Source organism: Pristiophorus japonicus, chromosome 16 (genome assembly GCF_044704955.1).
Source record: "Pristiophorus japonicus isolate sPriJap1 chromosome 16, sPriJap1.hap1, whole genome shotgun sequence".
Classification (NCBI taxonomy): Eukaryota; Metazoa; Chordata; class Chondrichthyes; family Pristiophoridae; genus Pristiophorus; species Pristiophorus japonicus.
The window spans coordinates 52,260,531-52,279,023 of record NC_091992.1 but is presented as its reverse complement, the minus strand read 5'-3'; the positions used below and the strand labels follow the sequence as shown (position 1 = coordinate 52,279,023).

The 18,493-nt window shown below is 44.4% G+C and overlaps 1 protein-coding gene across 7 annotated transcripts in view; it reads right to left on the bottom strand.

Moving 5' to 3' along the window:
* The window catches only part of LOC139226496 (general transcription factor II-I-like), a 208,328-nt gene that overhangs the window by 162,940 nt on the left and 26,895 nt on the right, over positions 1-18,493 (bottom strand). The window lies entirely within an intron of this gene.

Genomic DNA, 18,493 nt, shown 5'->3' with positions numbered 1-18,493 from the left:
AAGTTGAACATCCTGCAAGTGACGTTGAAACTTCTAATGTAATATGGATGGGCTTTGACAGTAAAGCTGAGGTGCACACAGTAATTCAGTACAAAACCCAACTTAAAACAGTGCTTAGATTTACAATCACCTCAGCGCCATCGTCAAGATTTGTATTTGGCAGGGACCAGAAATGCTTTTAATCTGACCTCCTGAATTATGCATCTTTCAAACAATCAGCAACACTAACACTACTTTTATTAGCCTCGGCAAAATAAATTGTGTAGATTTACACAAACAGGAATTGAATCTTACTTCCAACTACTGTGTTATTTTTAAATGTTCCATCTGTTGTAGTTTTGAAGAAAATACCAGTTCATTGTAGTTCTAGACCTACCTACCATCTGTCTGAGGCTGAACCACACTGTTCGCAACCTTGGTGTCATATTTGACCCTGAAATGAGCTTCTGGCCACATATCCGCGCCATAACAAAGACCGGCCATTTCCACCTCCATAACATCGTCAGTCTCCGCCCTTGCCTCTGCTCATCTGCTGCTGAAGCCCTCATCCATGCCTTTGTTACCTCTAGACTTGACTATTCTATCATACTCCTGCTGGCAGCCTCCCACATTCCAGCCTACATAAACTTGGTTATCCAAAACTCTGCTGCCCGTGTCCGAGCTCGCAACAAGTCCTGTTCACCCATCACCCCTATGCTCGCTGACCTACATCAGCTCCCGGTTAGGCAACGCCTCAATTTTAAAATTCTTATCCTTGTTTTTGTCTTCCCAATATTTAATTGGAAAAACTCTCTCTTCATCTAGAACTGGATGAAATTCTCTACACAAGAATTGAAAGGCTGGCTTGGATACACCTCAATCTTGAATTTCAATTATTAAATATTATGCTGGTCTAATCCTACTGCTATCTTAAGCAAACCCTAAAAAGCACAAATTATAAAGCTGACAAAATAGTCACTATATCTACACAGCCTTAAGATGGGTATAACATGACAGAGCCTTTGTGAAAGGCAATTAGCCCTCTATCTGTCAATTATTATTAAATGTATGTTGCTGGCAGCTTAAACTTAATTATAAAAGGAATCTAAGTTACATTTGTGTTTTTTAAAAAAATCAAATTATTATAATGCACAGCATATCCAAGATGCAGGAACATGCAGAAGTGATTTTGCATACCCCCTAATTTAGAGACAAATAAATAGTTTCATGGACTGGAGCTTAGTCAAGCTACTCAGTGACAGCATCTGAATATAAAGGCAATGTGTGTTACAATACAACAACTTGCCTTTATATAGCATCTTTAATATAGCAAAGCATCTCAAAATGCTTCAGAGCCATAAATAAAAAACGGAGGGCAAGCCAAAGGAGGAGCTATTAGGATGGTGACAAAAGCTGAGTTTTAAGAAGGGTCTTAAAGGAGGATAGGGAGGTAGAGAGGCAAAGGGGTTTAAGAAGGAATTCTATAACATAGGTCCTTTGTGGCTAAAGGCACAACTGCCAGTGGTGGAGCAATGGGAGAGGTTGCAAAAAGCACTGAGAAAAACTGGTGTGAGGGAAAGAGGTTTCATGGCAGAAGGCGGTTACTGAGAAATGAGAACTTTTATTAAAAAAAATAAAGGCATTGAGTGTCCAGGTGCCAAGTTACTTCAGCGAGCACAGGGATGAGGGTCGACAGATTTGTTTTTTTTATTAATTCATTCCTGGGATGTGGGCATTGCTGGCAAGGCTGGCATTCATTGCCCATCCTTAACTACCCTCGAGAAGGTGGTGGTGAGCTGCCTTCTAGAACTGCTGTAGTCTGTGTGGTGAAGTTACTCCCACAGTGCTGACTTTGTCGCAGCAGTTTGGTACAACAAAGTGTCTTGCTAGGCCATTTCAGAAGGCAGTTAAGAGTCAACCACATTGCTGTGGGTCTGGAGTCAGATTTAGGCCAGATTGGGCATGGATGGCAGATTTCTTCCCTAAATGTATCATGGTTATTACCGATACTAGCTTTTTAATTCCGGATTTATTCAACACCCCCCCCCCAGCTGCCGTGGTGGGATTTGAACTCACATCATATTAGTCTAGGCCAGCCAAGAGAGCATTGGAATAATCAATTCTGGAGGTGACAAAAGCATGGATGAGTGTTTCAGCAGCAGATGGGTTGAGGTAGTGGCATAGTCAGGCAATACTAGAGGTGGAAGTCGGCAGTATTATGATGCAGAGGACAAGGGGGTCGGATAGGATACGGATGCGGTTATGGAGTTTGAATCAGCAGGAGACAGTGGCCAGGGATGATGTACAGATGTTGTGAAGCATGTAGACAAGGAAAAAAATATTGAACCCAAAAATAGAACATTGGGGGAAGTACAGAACAATAGTGCAGAGCAAGAAGAGTGCAGGGCAGGAAGAAAACCTATTACTGGAGATGCTCTGGCTATAACGGGAGAGATATATAAAGACTGGAACCAAGTGAGGGCAGTCCCACTGAGCTGAACAAAGGAGGCAAGGCATTTCAAGAGGATTGTGTGGTGAACCGTCTCAAAGACCACAGAGAAGTTAGAGGGAAAAGGTGCCATGGTCACAGTCTCTCAGATTTGTGACTTTGATTAGGGTTATTTTGATGCTGTGGCAGTGGCAGAAACCCAATTGGTGAGATTTAAACAGGAAGTTATGGGAATGATGGGCAAGGATTTGGGAGGCAGCACATTCAGGGATTTGAGATAGAGCAGTAATTTTTGCAAGGACAGAGGGAGGGGATGATTTTTTTGAGAAGTAGGATGAGGATAACAGTTTTGAAAGGGAGGAAATAAATACCAGTCAGGTTGGAGTTGGATGAATGTGCATTGCACCAAGAACCATGGGGTATTGTGACAAAACACTCATTTATTTTTTTACTTTTAAACATACCAATGCAAAAAATGTATTTTAGTGCAAGTACTCACTTCCACTCAAGGACATGTACCAAATAATCAATTAAAATTAATACAAATGTTCCTGGGTGGCAAAATCAGATAGGAATATTTGAATTTAAGGCTTCTAGTTTATTCAGTGTGAACAATCCATAGATTAAGGCAGCTTTCATAGAATCGTAGAAATTTACAGCACAGAAGGAGGTCATTTCGACCCACCGTGTCCACATCGGCAGACAAAGCTATCCAGCCTAATCCCACTTTCCAGTTCTTGGTCCGTAGCCCTGCAGTGCACATCCAAGTGCTTCTTAAATATGGTGAGGATGTCTGCCTCTACCAGGCAGTGAGTTCCAGACCCCCACCACCCTCAGGATGAAGAAATGTCCCCTCATATCCTCCTACCAATTACTTTAAATCTATGCCCCCGGTTGTTGACCCTTCTGCTAAGGGAAATAGGTCCTTCCTATCCACTCTATCTAGGCCTGTCATTATTTTATATATTTCAACAAGGTCTCTCCTTAGCCTCCTCTGTTCCAAACAAAACAAATCCAGCCTATCCAATCATTCCTCACAGCTAAAATTGTCCAGTCCAGGCAACATCCTCATAAATCTCCTTTGTACCCTCTCCAATACAATCACATCTTTTCTGTAATGTGGTGACCAGAACTGTACGCATACACAGTACTCTAGCTGTGGCCTAACTAATGTTTTATACAGTTCAAGCATAACCTCCCTGCTCTTGTATTCTATGCCTCACCTCAAAGGCAAATATTCCTTATGCCTTCTTAACCACCTTATCTACCTGGCCACCTACCTTCAGGGATCTGTGGACATGCACTCCAAGGTCCCTTTGTTCTTCCACACTTCTCAGTGCCCTACCACTTAATGTGCATTCCCTTGTTCGCCCTTCCAAAATGCATTACCTCACACTTCTCCAGAGTGAATTTCATTTGCCACTGTTCTGCCCACCTGGCCAATTCATTGATATCTTCCTGCAGTCTACAAGTTTCTTCATAATCAGCCACACAGCCAATTTTATTATCATCTGCAAACTGCTTAATCATGCCCCCTATATACAAGTCTAAATCATTGATATATACCATAAAAAGCAAGGGACCTAGTGCTGAGCCCTGCAGAACCCCACTGGAAACAAGCCTCCAGTCACAGAAACACCCATCAACCATTACCCTTTGCTTCCTGCCTCAGCCAATTTTGGATCGAACTTGCCACTTTGCCCTGGATCCCATGGGCTTTTACTTTCGTGACCTGTCTACCATGTAGGACCTTATCAAAAGCCTTGCTAAAATCATACACACTACATCAAATGCACTACCCTCATCGACCCTCCTTGTTACCTCCTCAAAAAAAAGCTTTGCACAATAGAAGATACATATATAACTGTTAAGTGTATTTGAATTAAAAGCAGCCTTATTTAAAATGTAGTCCTTGCTGAACTTATATTAAAACTTCCGGCTCCCAGCACAGAGATTTTTTTTAAAAAGCCCAACATTCAGAATTGACACATCCAAAAAGATAAATACATTCAGACGATAGGTGATGAACTATATTACAGCACAATCCAGCACATTAGATATAGTACACAGCAAGGCTTTCAACACCCAAATACAATCAGAATAGCCATTTGTGAAAGCAACTCCATTTCGGAGGAAATCACATATAAAGTTAGAAAGAACAGAAACAAAGACTTGTATTTCTACAGCGTCTTTCACAGCCACTGGATGTCCCAAAGCACTTTACAGCCAATGAAGTACTTTTCTGAAACACAGAAAAATAGGTGCAGGAGTAGGCCATTTGGCCCTTCGAGCCTGCACCGCCATTCAATAAGATCATGGTCGATCATTCCTTCAGTACCCGTTTCCTGCTTTCTCTCCATACCCCTTGATCCCCTTAACCGTAAGAGCCATATCTAACTCCCTCTTGAATATATCCAGTGAACTGACATCAACAACTCTCTGTGGCAGGGAATTCCACAGGTTAACAACTCTCTGAGTTAAGAAGTTTCTCCTCATCTCAGTCCTAAATGGCCTATCCCTTATCCCAAGACTACGTCCCCTGGTTCTGGACTTCCCCAACATCGGGAACATTCTTCCCACATCTAACCTGTCCAGTCCCGTCAGAATCTTATATGTTTCTATGAGATCCCCTCTCATCCTTCTAAACTCCAGTGAATAAAGGCCCAGTTGATCCAGTCTCTCCTCATACGACAGCCCAGCCATCCCTGGAAGCAGTCTGGTGAATCTTCGCTGCACTCCCTCAACAGCAAGAACGTCCTTCCTCAGACTGGTAGACCAAAACTGAACACAATATTCCAGGTGAGGCCTCACCAAGGCCCTGTACAACTGCAGTAAGACCTTCCTGCTTCTATATTCAAATCCCCTAGCTATGAAGGCCAACATATCATTTGCCTTCTTTACCGCCTGCTGTACCTGCGTGCCCACTTTCAGTGACTGATGAACCATGACACCCAGGTCTCGTTGCACCTCCCCTTTTCCTAGTCTGCCGCCATTCAGATAATATTCTGCCTTCATGTTTTTGCCCACAAAATGGAGAACCTCACATTTATCCGCATTATACTGCATCTGTCATGCATTTGCCCACTCACCTAACCTGTCCAAGTCACCTTGCAGCCTCTTAGCATCCTCATCACAGCTCACACCACCACCCAGTTTAGTGTCATCTGCAAACTTGGAGATATTACACTCTATTCCAAATCGTTAATGTATATTGTAAAGAGCTGGGGTCCCAGCACTGAGCCCTGCGGCACTCCACTAGTCACTCCCTGCCACTTCTGGCTACCACTAGTCACTTCTGAAGAGTAGTCACTGTTGTAATGCAGGAAACACGGCAGCCAATTTGCACACAGCAAGCTCCCACAAACATCAATGTGATAGCGACAAGATAATCTGTTTTAGTGATGTTGATTGAGGAATATTGACGAGGACACCGGGGGATAACTCCTCTGCTCTTCTTCGAAATTGTGCCACTGAATCTTATGTCCACCCGAGGGGACAGACAGGGCTTCGGTTGAACATCTCATCCAAAAGACGGCACCTCAGACAGTGCAGCACTCCCTCAGTACTGCACTGGAGCGACAGCCTAGATTTGTATTCTCAAGTCTCTACAGCCGGACTTGAACCTACAACCTTCTTACTCAGAGGCAAGGGTGCTGCCAACTGAGCCATGACTGACAACCTAAATTGAATAATTATTAGGTAGGTCTGCATACACATCTACGCATTATACATCATGGCGGAGATGTGGCGAATGAGGGTGTGGGGGCCCAGAGGAGCCGAGGGCCCCAGGGGCAGCACAGACCGGCCACAGCGCGATGTGTGCGCGCACTGGGTCCATGCAGCAGAGCAGATATCCAGTCGTCCTGGTTAATCCTGGTCACTGGATAAAGGCCTAGCTCTGTCAGGCCCGTGTGGTGGCTGATGTGCAACGGTCACCACATGTTAAAATCCACGCACAGGCATCTTCCACCCCCTCAAGTGGAGTTCTGGACTGGAACATCGGGTCCTTCATTGAACCATCTGTGAACTCTCGTGGAAGCAAGTCATCCTCGGTCGAGGGGCTGCCTATGATGATACATCAGAACATAAGAAATAGGAGGAGTAGGCCATTTAATACGATCATGGCTCAGGTCCACTTCCCTGTTTGCTCCCCATAACCCCTTATTCCCTTATCGGTTAAGAAACTGTCTATCTCGGTCTTAAATTTATTCAATGACCCAGCTTCCACAGCTCTGAGGCAGCGAATTCCACAGATTTACAACCCTCAGTAGAAATTCTTCCTCATAGTTTTAAATGGGCGGCCTCTTATTCTAAGATTATGGCCCCTAGTTCTAGTCTCCCCTATCAGTGGAAACATCCTCTCTGCATCCACCTTGTCAAGCCTTCTCATAATCTTATACGTTTCGATAAGATCACCTCTTATTCTTTTGAATTCCAATGAGTAAAGGACCAACCTACTCAACCTTTCCTCATAGGTCAACCCCCTCATCTCCGGAATCAACCTAGTGAACCTTCTCTGAACTGCCTCCAAAGCAAATACAGGTGCAGCGTCCAAATTTCGGAGTTCCGGACTTCGGACCGATTTGTGGCAGGGTCGTCCGGAATCCGTAAAATGTTCCGGAATCTGGACCGGACGACCCTGCCCGACCTCAAGGTCTCGCCGCCGTCCGACCTCAGGGCGGGGCCCCGCTGGCAGGACCGAACGCTGCCTCGGCGGGGCCCGGCCCACCCGACAGCCTCCTTGGTGGGGCCAGCGCGACAACGACCTCCTGAGCGGGGTCCTGCATGACGCAAACACCTCGACAGGCTCCGGCGGCCCGCCCGATAACATCCTTGGTGGGGCCGGCCCCACGACGACCTCCTCGGTGGGCCCCAGTTAGTCCGAACAGCTCCTCAGCAGGTAACCGCCCCCTCCCCCTTTCTGACAGTCCGAAATCCGGAAATACCCGAACCTGGGCTCGGGTGTTTCGGAATTCATGACGTCAGAAAGACATTCCAAAATCAGGTAAAACACAAAATCCGGAACAGCCTCAGTCCCGATGGTTCCGGATTCGGGACACTGCACCTGTATATCCTTTCTTAAATATGGAAACCAAAACTGTACGCAATAATCCAGGTGTGGCCTCACCAATACCCTGTACAGTTGTAGCAGGACTTCTCTGCTTTTATACTCTATATTCTCCCTTGCAATAAAGGCCAACATTCCATTTGCCTTCCTGATTACTTGCTTCATGCACAAGTACCCCCAGGTCCCGCTGTACCACAGCACTTTGCAATTTTTCTCCATTTAAATGATAACTTGCTCTTTGATATTTTTTCTGCCAAAGTGCATAACTCACACTTTCCAACATTATATTCCATCTGCCAAATTTTTGCTCACTCACTTAGCCTGCCTACGTCCTTTTGCAGATTGTGTGTGTCCTCCTCACATTGCTTTTCCTCCCATCTTTGTATCGTCAGCAAACTTGGCTATGTTACACTAGGTCCCTTCTTCCAAATCGTTAATATAGATTGTAAATAGTTGGGGTCCCAGCACTGATCCCTGCGGCACCCCACTAGTTACTGATTGCCAACCAGAGAATGAACCATTTATCCTGACTCTCTGTTTTCTGTTAGTTAGCCAATCCTCTAATCATACTAATTTATTACCCCCAACCCCGTGAACTTTTATCTTGTGCAGTAACCTATTGGGCCCAAGTTTCCACACGCGCCTTGAACGGCGCAGTCCCGACCTGGACGCCCGTTTTTCGCGCCACAAAGTGCGCCTAAAAAAATCCTCGGTATTCTCCACCTGCTTGCAGGTCCTCTGGCCCTTGGCGCAGCCAGCACGAGCTGTGGGGGGGCGGAGCCAGGTCACTGCGCTGAAAACAGTGCCGGGACCTCTGCACATGCACGCTACAGTGGGCACGCAAGTGCAGTAGCTCCAGGCGCCGAACTGTGCGGGAGGGGTCCGAAGTACGCAGCCCCTAGCCCTGGCTGAATGGCCTCACTGGGGCTGCGTGAATAAGGCTCCTCCCACGGCCAGCTCCTGCTCCCCCCCCCGACCAGACCCGACACTCGCTCCCCGCCCCCGCCCTGCCTCCGGACCAGACCCGACACCCGCTCCCCCACCCCCCCCATGCCCCCAGAGCAGACCCGACACCCGCCCCCCCGGACCAAACCCGACCCCCGTTCCCCGCCTGCCTCCGGACCGGACCCGACCCCCCCCCCCCCCTCCGCCTCCGGACCAGACCCGACACCAGCAGCCCCCCCCACCCCCGACTGACCAGACCCGACCTCCTGTTCCCGCTCCCCTCCCCAACCCCCCCCCCCCCACTCCCGGACTGGATCCGACCTGACCTCCTCTTTCCCCCCCCCCATCTCTCTCCCCCCCACCCCCTCCCTCCCTCCCTCTCTCCCCCTCCCCATCTCTCTCTTCCCTCCCCCCCACATCTCCTCTTCCCTCCTCCCCCCCCATCTCTCTCTTCCCTCCTCCCCCCCCATCTCTCTCTTCCCTCCTCCCCCCCCATCTCTCTCTTCCCTCCCCCCCCCCACCTCTCTCTTCCCTCCCCCCCCCCCATCTCTCTCTTCCCTCCCCCCCCCCCATCTCTCTCTTCCCTCCCCACCCCCCCCCCCCATCTCTCTCTTCCCTCCCCACCCCCCCCCATCTCTCTCTTCCCTCCCCCCCCCATCTCTCTCTTCTCTCCCCCCCCCATCTCTCTCTTCCCTCCCCCCCCCCCATCTCTCTCTTCCCTCCCCCCCCCCCCATCTCTCTCTTCCCTCCCCCCCCCCATCTCTCTCTTCCCTCCCCCCCCCCATCTCTCTCTTCCCTCCCCCCCCCCATCTCTCTCTTCCCTCCCCCCCCCATCTCTCTCTTCCCTCCCCCCCCATCTCTCTCTTCCCTCCCCCCCCCCCATCTCTCTCTTCCCTCCCCCCCCCATCTCTCTCTTCCCTCCCCCCCCATCTCTCTCTTCCCTCCCCCCCCCCCATCTCTCTCTTCCCCCCCCCCCCCCAATCTCTCTCTTCCCCCCCCCCCCCAATCTCTCTCTTCCCCCCCCCCCCAATCTCTCTCTTCCCTCCCCCCCCCCCAATCTCTCTCTTCCCTCCCCCCCCCCAATCTCTCTCTTCCCTCCCCCCCCCCCAATCTCTCTCTTCCCTCCCCCCTCCATCTCTCTCCTCTCCCCCCTCCATCTCTCTCCCCCCCCCCCCATCTCTCTCCCCCCCCCCCCATCTCTTCCCCCCCCCCATCTCTCTCTTCGCCCCCCCATCTCTCTCTCTCTCTCTCTCTCTCTTTCCTCCCCCTCCCCCTCTCCCGACCCGACCACCTATCTGTAAATCTGGTGCTGGGGACGGGCCGGCAGCATTCGGTCCCGAAAGGCCTGCCTGAAGCACTTTCACACAGGTAGTAAGATGGTTTATTTAATCTTTTCTTTGCTTATAAATGTTTATTCAGGTTGGATTTATTTGTATAATATTTGTACAAGTATAAATAAGGATTTATTATAGAATTTAATGACTTCCCTTCCCCCCCCCCCCCCCACCTCGTTCTGGACGCCTAATTTGTAACCTGCGCCTGATTTTTTAATGTGTAGAACAGGTTTTTTCAGATCTACAAAAATCTTCACTTGCTCCATTCTACTTTAGTTTGGAGTACGTTTTCACTGTGGAAACTTTCAAATCAGGCGTCAGTGGCTGGACACGGCCCCTTTTGACGAAAAAATTCTGTTCCAAAGTAGAACTGTTCTACCTGACTAGAACTGCAGAAAAATAAATGTGGAGAATTGCGATTTCTAAGATAGTCCGTTCTCCACCAGTTGCTCCTAAAAATCAGGCGCAAATCATGTGGAAACTTGGGCCCTTTATGTGGCACCTTGTCAAATGCCTTCTGGAAGTTCAAATACACCACATCCACTGGTTCCCCTTTATCCACCCTGTTCGTTACATCCTCAAAGAATTCTAGCAAATTTGTCAAACATGACTTCCCTTTTATAAATCCATGCTGATTCTGACTGAATTATGTTTTTCCAAATGTCCTGCTACTGCTTCTTTAATAATGGACTCTTAACATTTTCCCAACCACAGATGTTAGGCTAACTAGTCTATAGTTTACTGCTTTTTGTCCGCCTCCTTTTTTTTTTAAATAAATAGGGGCGTTGCATTTGCAGTTTTCCAATCTGCTGGAACCTCCCAGAATCCAGGGAATTTTGGTAAATTACAACTAATGCATCCACTATCCCTGCCGCTACTTCTCGAGACCTTAAGATGCAAGCCATAGGTCCAGGGGATTTATCCACCTTTAGTCCCATTATCTTACTGAATACCACCTCCTTAGGTGATTGCGATTGTGTTAAGTTCCTCGCGCCCTACAGCCCCTTGACTATCCACTGTTGGAATATTGTTAGTGCCTTCTAACGTCAAGAGTGATACAAAATTTTTGTTCAGAGTTTCTGCCATATCCATGTTCCCCATTACTAATTCCCCAGTCTCGTCCTCTAAGGGACCAACATTTACTTTAGCCACTCTTTTCCTTTTTAATATACATATAGAAACGCTTGCTATCTGTTTTTATATTTCGTGCTAGTTTACTTTCATAGTCTATCTTCCCTTTCTTAATCATTTTTTTTAAGTCATTCTTTGCTGGCTTTAAAAGCTTCCCAATCCTCTGTCCTCCCACTAGTTTTGGTCACTTTGTATGCCCTTGTTTTTAATTGGATACTGTCCTTTATTTCTTTAGTTAGCCATGGATGGCTATCTTTTCTTTTACACCCTTTCCTCCTCACTGGAATATATTTTTCTTGAGTTGTGAAATATCTCCTTAAATATACGCCACTGTTCATCAACTGTTCTCTACAATCTATTATCCCAGTCCACTTTAGCCAACTCTGCCCTCATACCTTTGTGGTCTCCTTTATTTAAGCTTAGTACGCTGGTTTGAGATCCAACTTTCTCACTCTCCATCTGAATGTGAAATTCAACCATGCTATGATCACTCATTCCAAGGGGATCCTTTACTAGGAAATTGTTTATTAATCCTGTCTCATTACACAGGACTAGATCCAAGATAGCCTGCCCCCTGGTTGGTTCCGTTACCTACTGCTCAAGGAACCCGTCCCTTATGCACTCTATGAACTCTTCCTCAAGGCTACCCAGACCAATGTGATTTGTCCAATCAATATGGAAGTTAGTGACCCATGATTATTGCTGTTCCCTTTTTACAAGCTCCCACTATTTCCTGGTTTATACTCCGACCAAGAGTTGCTACTGTTAGGGGGGCCTATAGACTACGCCCACCAGTGACTTTTTCCCCATATTATTCCTTATCTCCACCCAAACTGTTTCAACATCCTGATCATTTGAGCCAATACTATTTCTCACTATTGCAGTGATTCCATCCTTTATCAACAGAGCTACCCCACCTCCTTTTCCTGTCTGTCTGTCCTTCCAGATTGTCAAGTACCCCTGAATATTTAGTTTCCAGTCACCTTGCAACCACGTCTCTGTAATGGCTATCAGATCATACCCATTTGTATCTATTTGTGCCATCAACTGATCTATTTTGTTATGAATGCTACGTGCATTTAGACAAAGAGCCTTTAAAAAAATGTTTTGCCCTTTTTCCCTCTTTCCTTCAAACTCATTTTCTTTATTTTTGCTTTCTAATTTCAGCTTTACTTCCCTCCCTACTGAATCTATTTTCAGGTTCCCATCCCCCTGCCAAGCTAATTTAAACCCTCCCCAACAGCACTGTCAATCCCCCCCCCCTTCCCCCAGCGAGGATATTGGTCCCGCTACCACCATTTAAGAAAGTAACTTGGTGCTTGAGGGGAAATAGTTTATAAAGGTTGGTTAAACTGATGAAGCCTTTCCAAAGTTACTGATGCAACGATAACAATGCCAACAGCACAAATTTCCTTCCACTGCCTTCAGAAAGTAATCCTTCCATGCTCCAATTCCAAATTAACTTTTCATTTTAAGGAAAGTAATTATTTTCAGCAATGTTAATATAATCTTGATTTGAGTTAACTCTCACTTGTTCAGAACAGGATAATTAATTGGATGCCATATGTTTCAATTAGATCACACCACATTCTTCTAAACTAAAAGGGAACATAGGCTTAGTCTACTCAATCTCTCCTCATAAGGCAATCCCCTCATACCAGGAATCAGTCTAGTGAACCTGCGTTGCACTCCCTCTAAGGCAAGTATGTCTTTCCTTGGGTAAGGAGACCAGAACTGTACACAGTACTCCAGTGGACTCACCAAACCCCTGTATAATTGCAGCAAGACTTCTTTAATCTTACAAAGGGATCTAGGGATTAGAGTGTAACAAAAGCTAACCTAACATTTGCTTTCCTAATTCCTTGTTGTACCTGCATGTTAACTTTGTGATTCGTGTACAAGGACACCCAGGTCCCTCTAAATGCAAACATTTCCCAGTCTTACCATTCAAAAAATATTCAGATTTTTTTTTCTACCAAGTGGAGAACTTCACACTTCCCAACATTCTATTCCATTTTCCATGCTCTTGTCCACTCAGTCAACCTGTCTATATCTCTCTGCAGCCTCTATGCGTTCTCCTCACACCTTACTTTCCCACCTAAATTTGTATCAGCAAACTTGGATACGTTACACTCAGTCCCTTCATCCAAGTCATTAATATAGATTGTAAATAGCCAAGGCTCAAGCACTGATCCTTGCGGTTACAGCCTGCCAACCTGAAAAAGTTCAGTTTATTCCTACTCTATTTTCTGTCCATTAACCAATCCATAATCCATGTTTATATATTACCCCCAATCCCACAAGTCCTAATTTTGCGCAATAACCTCTTGTGCGAAACCTTATCGAATGCTTTTTGAAAATCCAATTACACTACATCCACTGGCTCCCTTTTATCTATCCTACTAGTTACATCATCAAAAAACTATTAACAGATTTCCCTAGGATAAAACCATGCTGACTCTGCTTAATTATATTACAATTTTCTAAGTGCCCTGTTACCACGTCCCTAATAATAGATTCTAGCATTTTGTCTATTACTGATGCCAGGCTAACTGGCCTATAATTTCCTGTTTTTCCTCTTCCTCGTTTCTTGAATAGCGGGATTATGTTTGCTATCTTCCAATCCTTGGGGACTGTTCTAGAATCGAGGGAATTCTGGAAGATTAATATCAGTGCATCCACTATCTCTGCAGCTACCTCTTAAAACTCTAGGATGCAGGTCGGCAGGTCCAGAGAATGTGGCATCACTTAGTCCCATTAATTTCTCCAGTGCTATGTCTTTACTTATACTGATTTCTTGAAGTTCCTCATTCTCTCTTGGTTCCCCATTATTTCCGGAATGTTTTTTGTGTCCTCTACCGTGAAGACTGATAAAGTATTTTGTTTAATGTCTCTGCCATTTTCTTATTGCCCATTATAATTTCTCCTGTCTCTGGCTCTAATGGACCCATGTTTACTTTCACTACTCTCTTCCTATTTACATACCTATAGAAACATTTACAATCTATTTTTATGCCTTTCTAATTTACTAATTCTTTTTTCTTTCCTTATCAATTTCTTGGTCCTCCTTTGCTGAATTGTAAAATCCTCCCAATCCTCAGGCTTACTACTGGTTTGGCAACATTATAAGCCTCTTCCTTTCATCCAATACTACCTTTAACTTCTCTCATTAGCCACGGTTGGACCACTTTTCCCCTGGGGTTTTTGTATCTTAGAGGAATGCATATTTATTGTAAATGATGTATTAATTCTTTAAATGCTAGCCATTGCTGGTCTACCATCATATCTTTTAATGTCATTTCCCAATCTACCTTAGTCAACTCGCCCCATACCTACATAGTTTGCTTTGTTTAGATTTAACTAAATCACTTTCAAACTCAGTATAAAATTATTTCATATTATGGTCACTCTTCCCCAAAAGCCCCTTTGCTGTAAGATTGTTAATTAACCCTTTCTCATTGCACAGTCTAAAATAGCCTGTTCTAGTTGGTTCCTCAACATACTGATCTAGAAAACTATCTTGTATACATTCAATGAATTCGTCCTCCACACTATTACTGCAAATTTGGTTTGCCCAGTCTATATGTAAAGTTCCCCATGATTACTGGATTACCCTTGTTACACATGCCTCTAATTTCCAGATATATACTCTGCCCTACTTTACAACTCCCACCAATGTTTTCTGCCCCTTAATGATTCTTGGCTCCACCCAAACTGATTCTATTTCTTGATTTTCAGAGTTAAGATCCTGTCTCTCAGATCCAGTCTATATGTAGATTAAAGTCCACGGTTACTGTATTACCCTTGCTATATGTGCCTCTAATTTCCTGATTTATGCTCTGCCCTACATTACAATTATTGTTTGCGGGCCTATAACAACTCCTTATTTTCTGCCCCTTGCTGTTTCTTAGCGCCACCCAAACTGATTCCACTTCTTGATTTTCCGAGCCAAGATCCTTTCCCTCTACCGTCCCATCCTTTATTAACAGTGCTACCACAGCTCCTTTTCCATTTTGCCTATCTCTTCTAAAAGTTAAGTATTCTGGAATATTTAGTTCCTAACCTTGGTCACTTTGCAACTACATCTCCGAAATGACTATTGATTCAAACCTATGCATTTCAATCTGCGCTATTAATTTATCTATTTTGTTGCAAATGCTTTGCGCAGATATAGTGCCTTTAGCTTTGACTTTTTTCTATTTTTCTCTGATAACACCTTAGTCATTGTCTCTGTCCCTTCCTGACCCATTCTGCTTATTTTTACCCAAAATTCTGCTCTGTTCTAGAGCCTTGATATTTCCCTTACTTCATCCATTTATGAAACGGTTATTATACAGCACAATTAATCCCAATTCTTGGAAATGAATTTGATTATCTAAGGCACTTTAAGAGTACAGACATAATGGATCTGTTAGAGCTCAGAAACATGCCTGAAAAGCAACACCTGCTTGTATTGTTCCAAAAAACAGTTTTACCACTGAAACATCTTGAGAAACTAACCATCCCTTTAAATTGACACCTTATCAACCGTGCTCACACGTAACAGACTTCGCTTTACTAGATCTTTGAAAAATAATGCAATGAAAATTCTACAAGTTCACTAATACTCTTCCAGTGTTTGTGGTCTGCATTTATTGTCCATAAAACTCAAATAGGTCAACTGGGACATCCTGGTAGAGATTACAGATCGTTAAAAGCCCATTAGGTACAAAAAGTTCTCGATAACTTGGAACAGAAGCCTATTAGTACATTCCTGCTTTGCCATTTGATCATCTTTTATACTTTTTCTTAAAAAAAAAGAGAAAAAAACTAGGTTCTCAGCCAAATTCACACAACCCCGGATTTTCATTTGTTAATTCTCAAAGGGTCTCCCCAGTACAGTGGATGGAGCAAGATACTTGTGGCCCATGGAAACAAAAAGCTTTGACATTTCTTAAAATAATATGCTCTATTTTGGCCTTGCGCTGAGTTTTGTTATGAAGATCGTAATCTTTTATTGCAAACAAAAAGCACCACTCTTCCAAGTATATGGCAAATAACCTACATCTCAAGTCTCAATTTTGCTCCATTATGCAATAGAAATGAGTGAAAACTGATTTAATAAACTTCAATTAGAACTTCTCTAAAATTGCACCTCTGCCTCGAGTTTTATTTACAATTGTGAATTAAGCAGCCAACCAACATGTGTGACTCCTCTGGTGCACTTTTTCCTTCTCTTTAGCACATGATGGGCCAAAAATTGCGGTCGGAAGCTTCTCGATCAGAAAAAAAATTACAAAAACACCCGGTGTTCCCGGAGGAACGTAGTCTTGCGCTCCGAGGCGTAGCATAGGAGCCCACATATTCCAAGAGCGTATGTGCAGCCTGGGATCACATGGGCCAGACCAACCAATGAAAATGATATATCCCCATTCACAGTAACAGTGACAGTGAGTTCCGCTTGTATAGAGATCACCATTTCTATGAATGGGGATATCCCCCAAAACACAAACATTTTAAGTAAATAAGTAAACACTTCACATTCATAGAAATTGAATTTAATTAAATGTTTGACAAATTATATTTTTGAATTTTTATTATGTTTTACTAGGGGTAAAAATAAACTTGCCTTAATGGACAGGATTTTTAATATAAAAGTTGATCAAATTTTATTTTTCTATCTTTTAAAATTCTTACGCTTGGTAGAGTTTGAAGGACATTTGCTGGGTAAGAGTTGGGCAAATAGCCCAAATCTCCACGCGCGAAGGCCCTTCTCCCGGGGATGCATTGCAACAGTCAGAAGAAATTGTGACAGTTGCCAAGTGCCAGATTTCAGCGCATACGCATAGAGAACCAGCACTTGCAGGACCTCTAAGGGTGCGTGCACACATCGTATGCGCCTGTAGAGACCGCGATTTTTGATCTAATGTTCGTGAAGTGTCAGTTAGTGCAACACTGAGCATACTTAGTGTGACACACCAGCCTAGCAGGTTGTTTACTTACAGTGGAAACTGTACATACTTTGTCCAAGTACACTGAAAGGAATAATCCATGTACAGGAAAGATTTAGAAGGATTTTAGGTCCAACCCAAAGCCAGTATAAAAAGATATCTATACACTCCCCAGGACTAAAAACGTGAAACATTTATTAAAGTATTGGAATAATGTTCAACTTAACGTTAAATCATATCAAATCTAAAGTTTAATGCATGCACTTTGAGGTGAAATACAACTGAATTAACAGAATTAAACAAGTGAAATTTAATACAAAAGCTATTTTAAAATGCAGACAATCAAAAAGTTCTTTAAAATTGACTGCCATAAAAGCGAAGTTAATCCTCACACACAAAATATTCATTTTAGGAAGATCATTCATTAAATGTATTCTCAATTCGACAGCTTCCAATTTACTCAAATGTTTCATTCTGGATTTCTTTTATTTATAAAAAAGTTAACTTAAGCATTTTATTTTAGCAAAGGATTGTTACTTCCAAATTACTTTGTTTTCCAACTATCTTCTAAAGTCACTTCCTCAGTAAGTTAATTTTATTTAACTCAATTAACACTACTATATTGTATAATTTAAGCATGGAATTCAAAGGTACAAAATAAGACTCCTAGACACATATTTCATTAGTAATTTTTCAACACAATCCAAGTAGGTTGTTGGTCGCAGGTTCATATCTATCTATACATTCTGAAAAATCTTGAGTAGGCACATAATACCTGCCCACAAACTTGTACTTCCGGTTGACACAATTACCATTGTAAACTGCTATGTCAACATATCCCATTCAATTTTCCCATGTCAACTGTCGCATTGCAGTTACAGGCTGACTGCTAGATGGCTCTGTGGAGCAGATTCCGGAAGTCACTCTCAAATCCGCCACCATCTTCTACATAAAACAAAATTATACAGGTTGTACTCTCCAGTCAGGGACTCTAGTCCGGAAACATTCCCGGTCCGGCATCAGTCCCGGCGTGGGTGGCGTCCATTGAAAAAAAAGATTGTGGCACGTGTTAAACTTACGTGTAATGCATTTGGGATGGCAAATCTTGACAGTCTTGCCCTGACCAGCTAGAGGTTTTACACACTGGTTCTGTGGTTTGACACGAGCTCCTCGCTGCCGAGGCCGCATCTCCTTGCCTGATTGGCAGCGGGCAGGCGCGTGCGCATGTCTCAGAGGAGGCTGCTGCTTCCACCAGTTAGGCTCTGCTCACGGCTTACACATGGACTGGCGCCAGGAGTAGGATTGTGGGTATGGGTCGGTGTCTCTCCTTGACTCTATCCTCCACGTTATCTCCAATCTCTAGTTTTTTGTGTGTGTGTATGTATGTGTTTATTTGAGGTGTTGGTGTTCATTGAGATAAGCAGGCCGGGCAAGAAAAGGGAAGGGCAGGCAGCTAACTGAGGTGCCGAAGCGCCAAAGCTGGGCCTGAGGATTTAAAAAAAAAGTGTGATTCTGGACAACTAAATGCTGCGCAGTAGGTTTCTGCGCAGCGCATGCGCAGAACGCGTCTGGGTTGTTGTCAGCAGCGTTGTCACCAGTTGACCTCCCGTGGTTCGGAAAATTCACTGATCCAGCACGAGTCAGGTCCGAAGGGTGC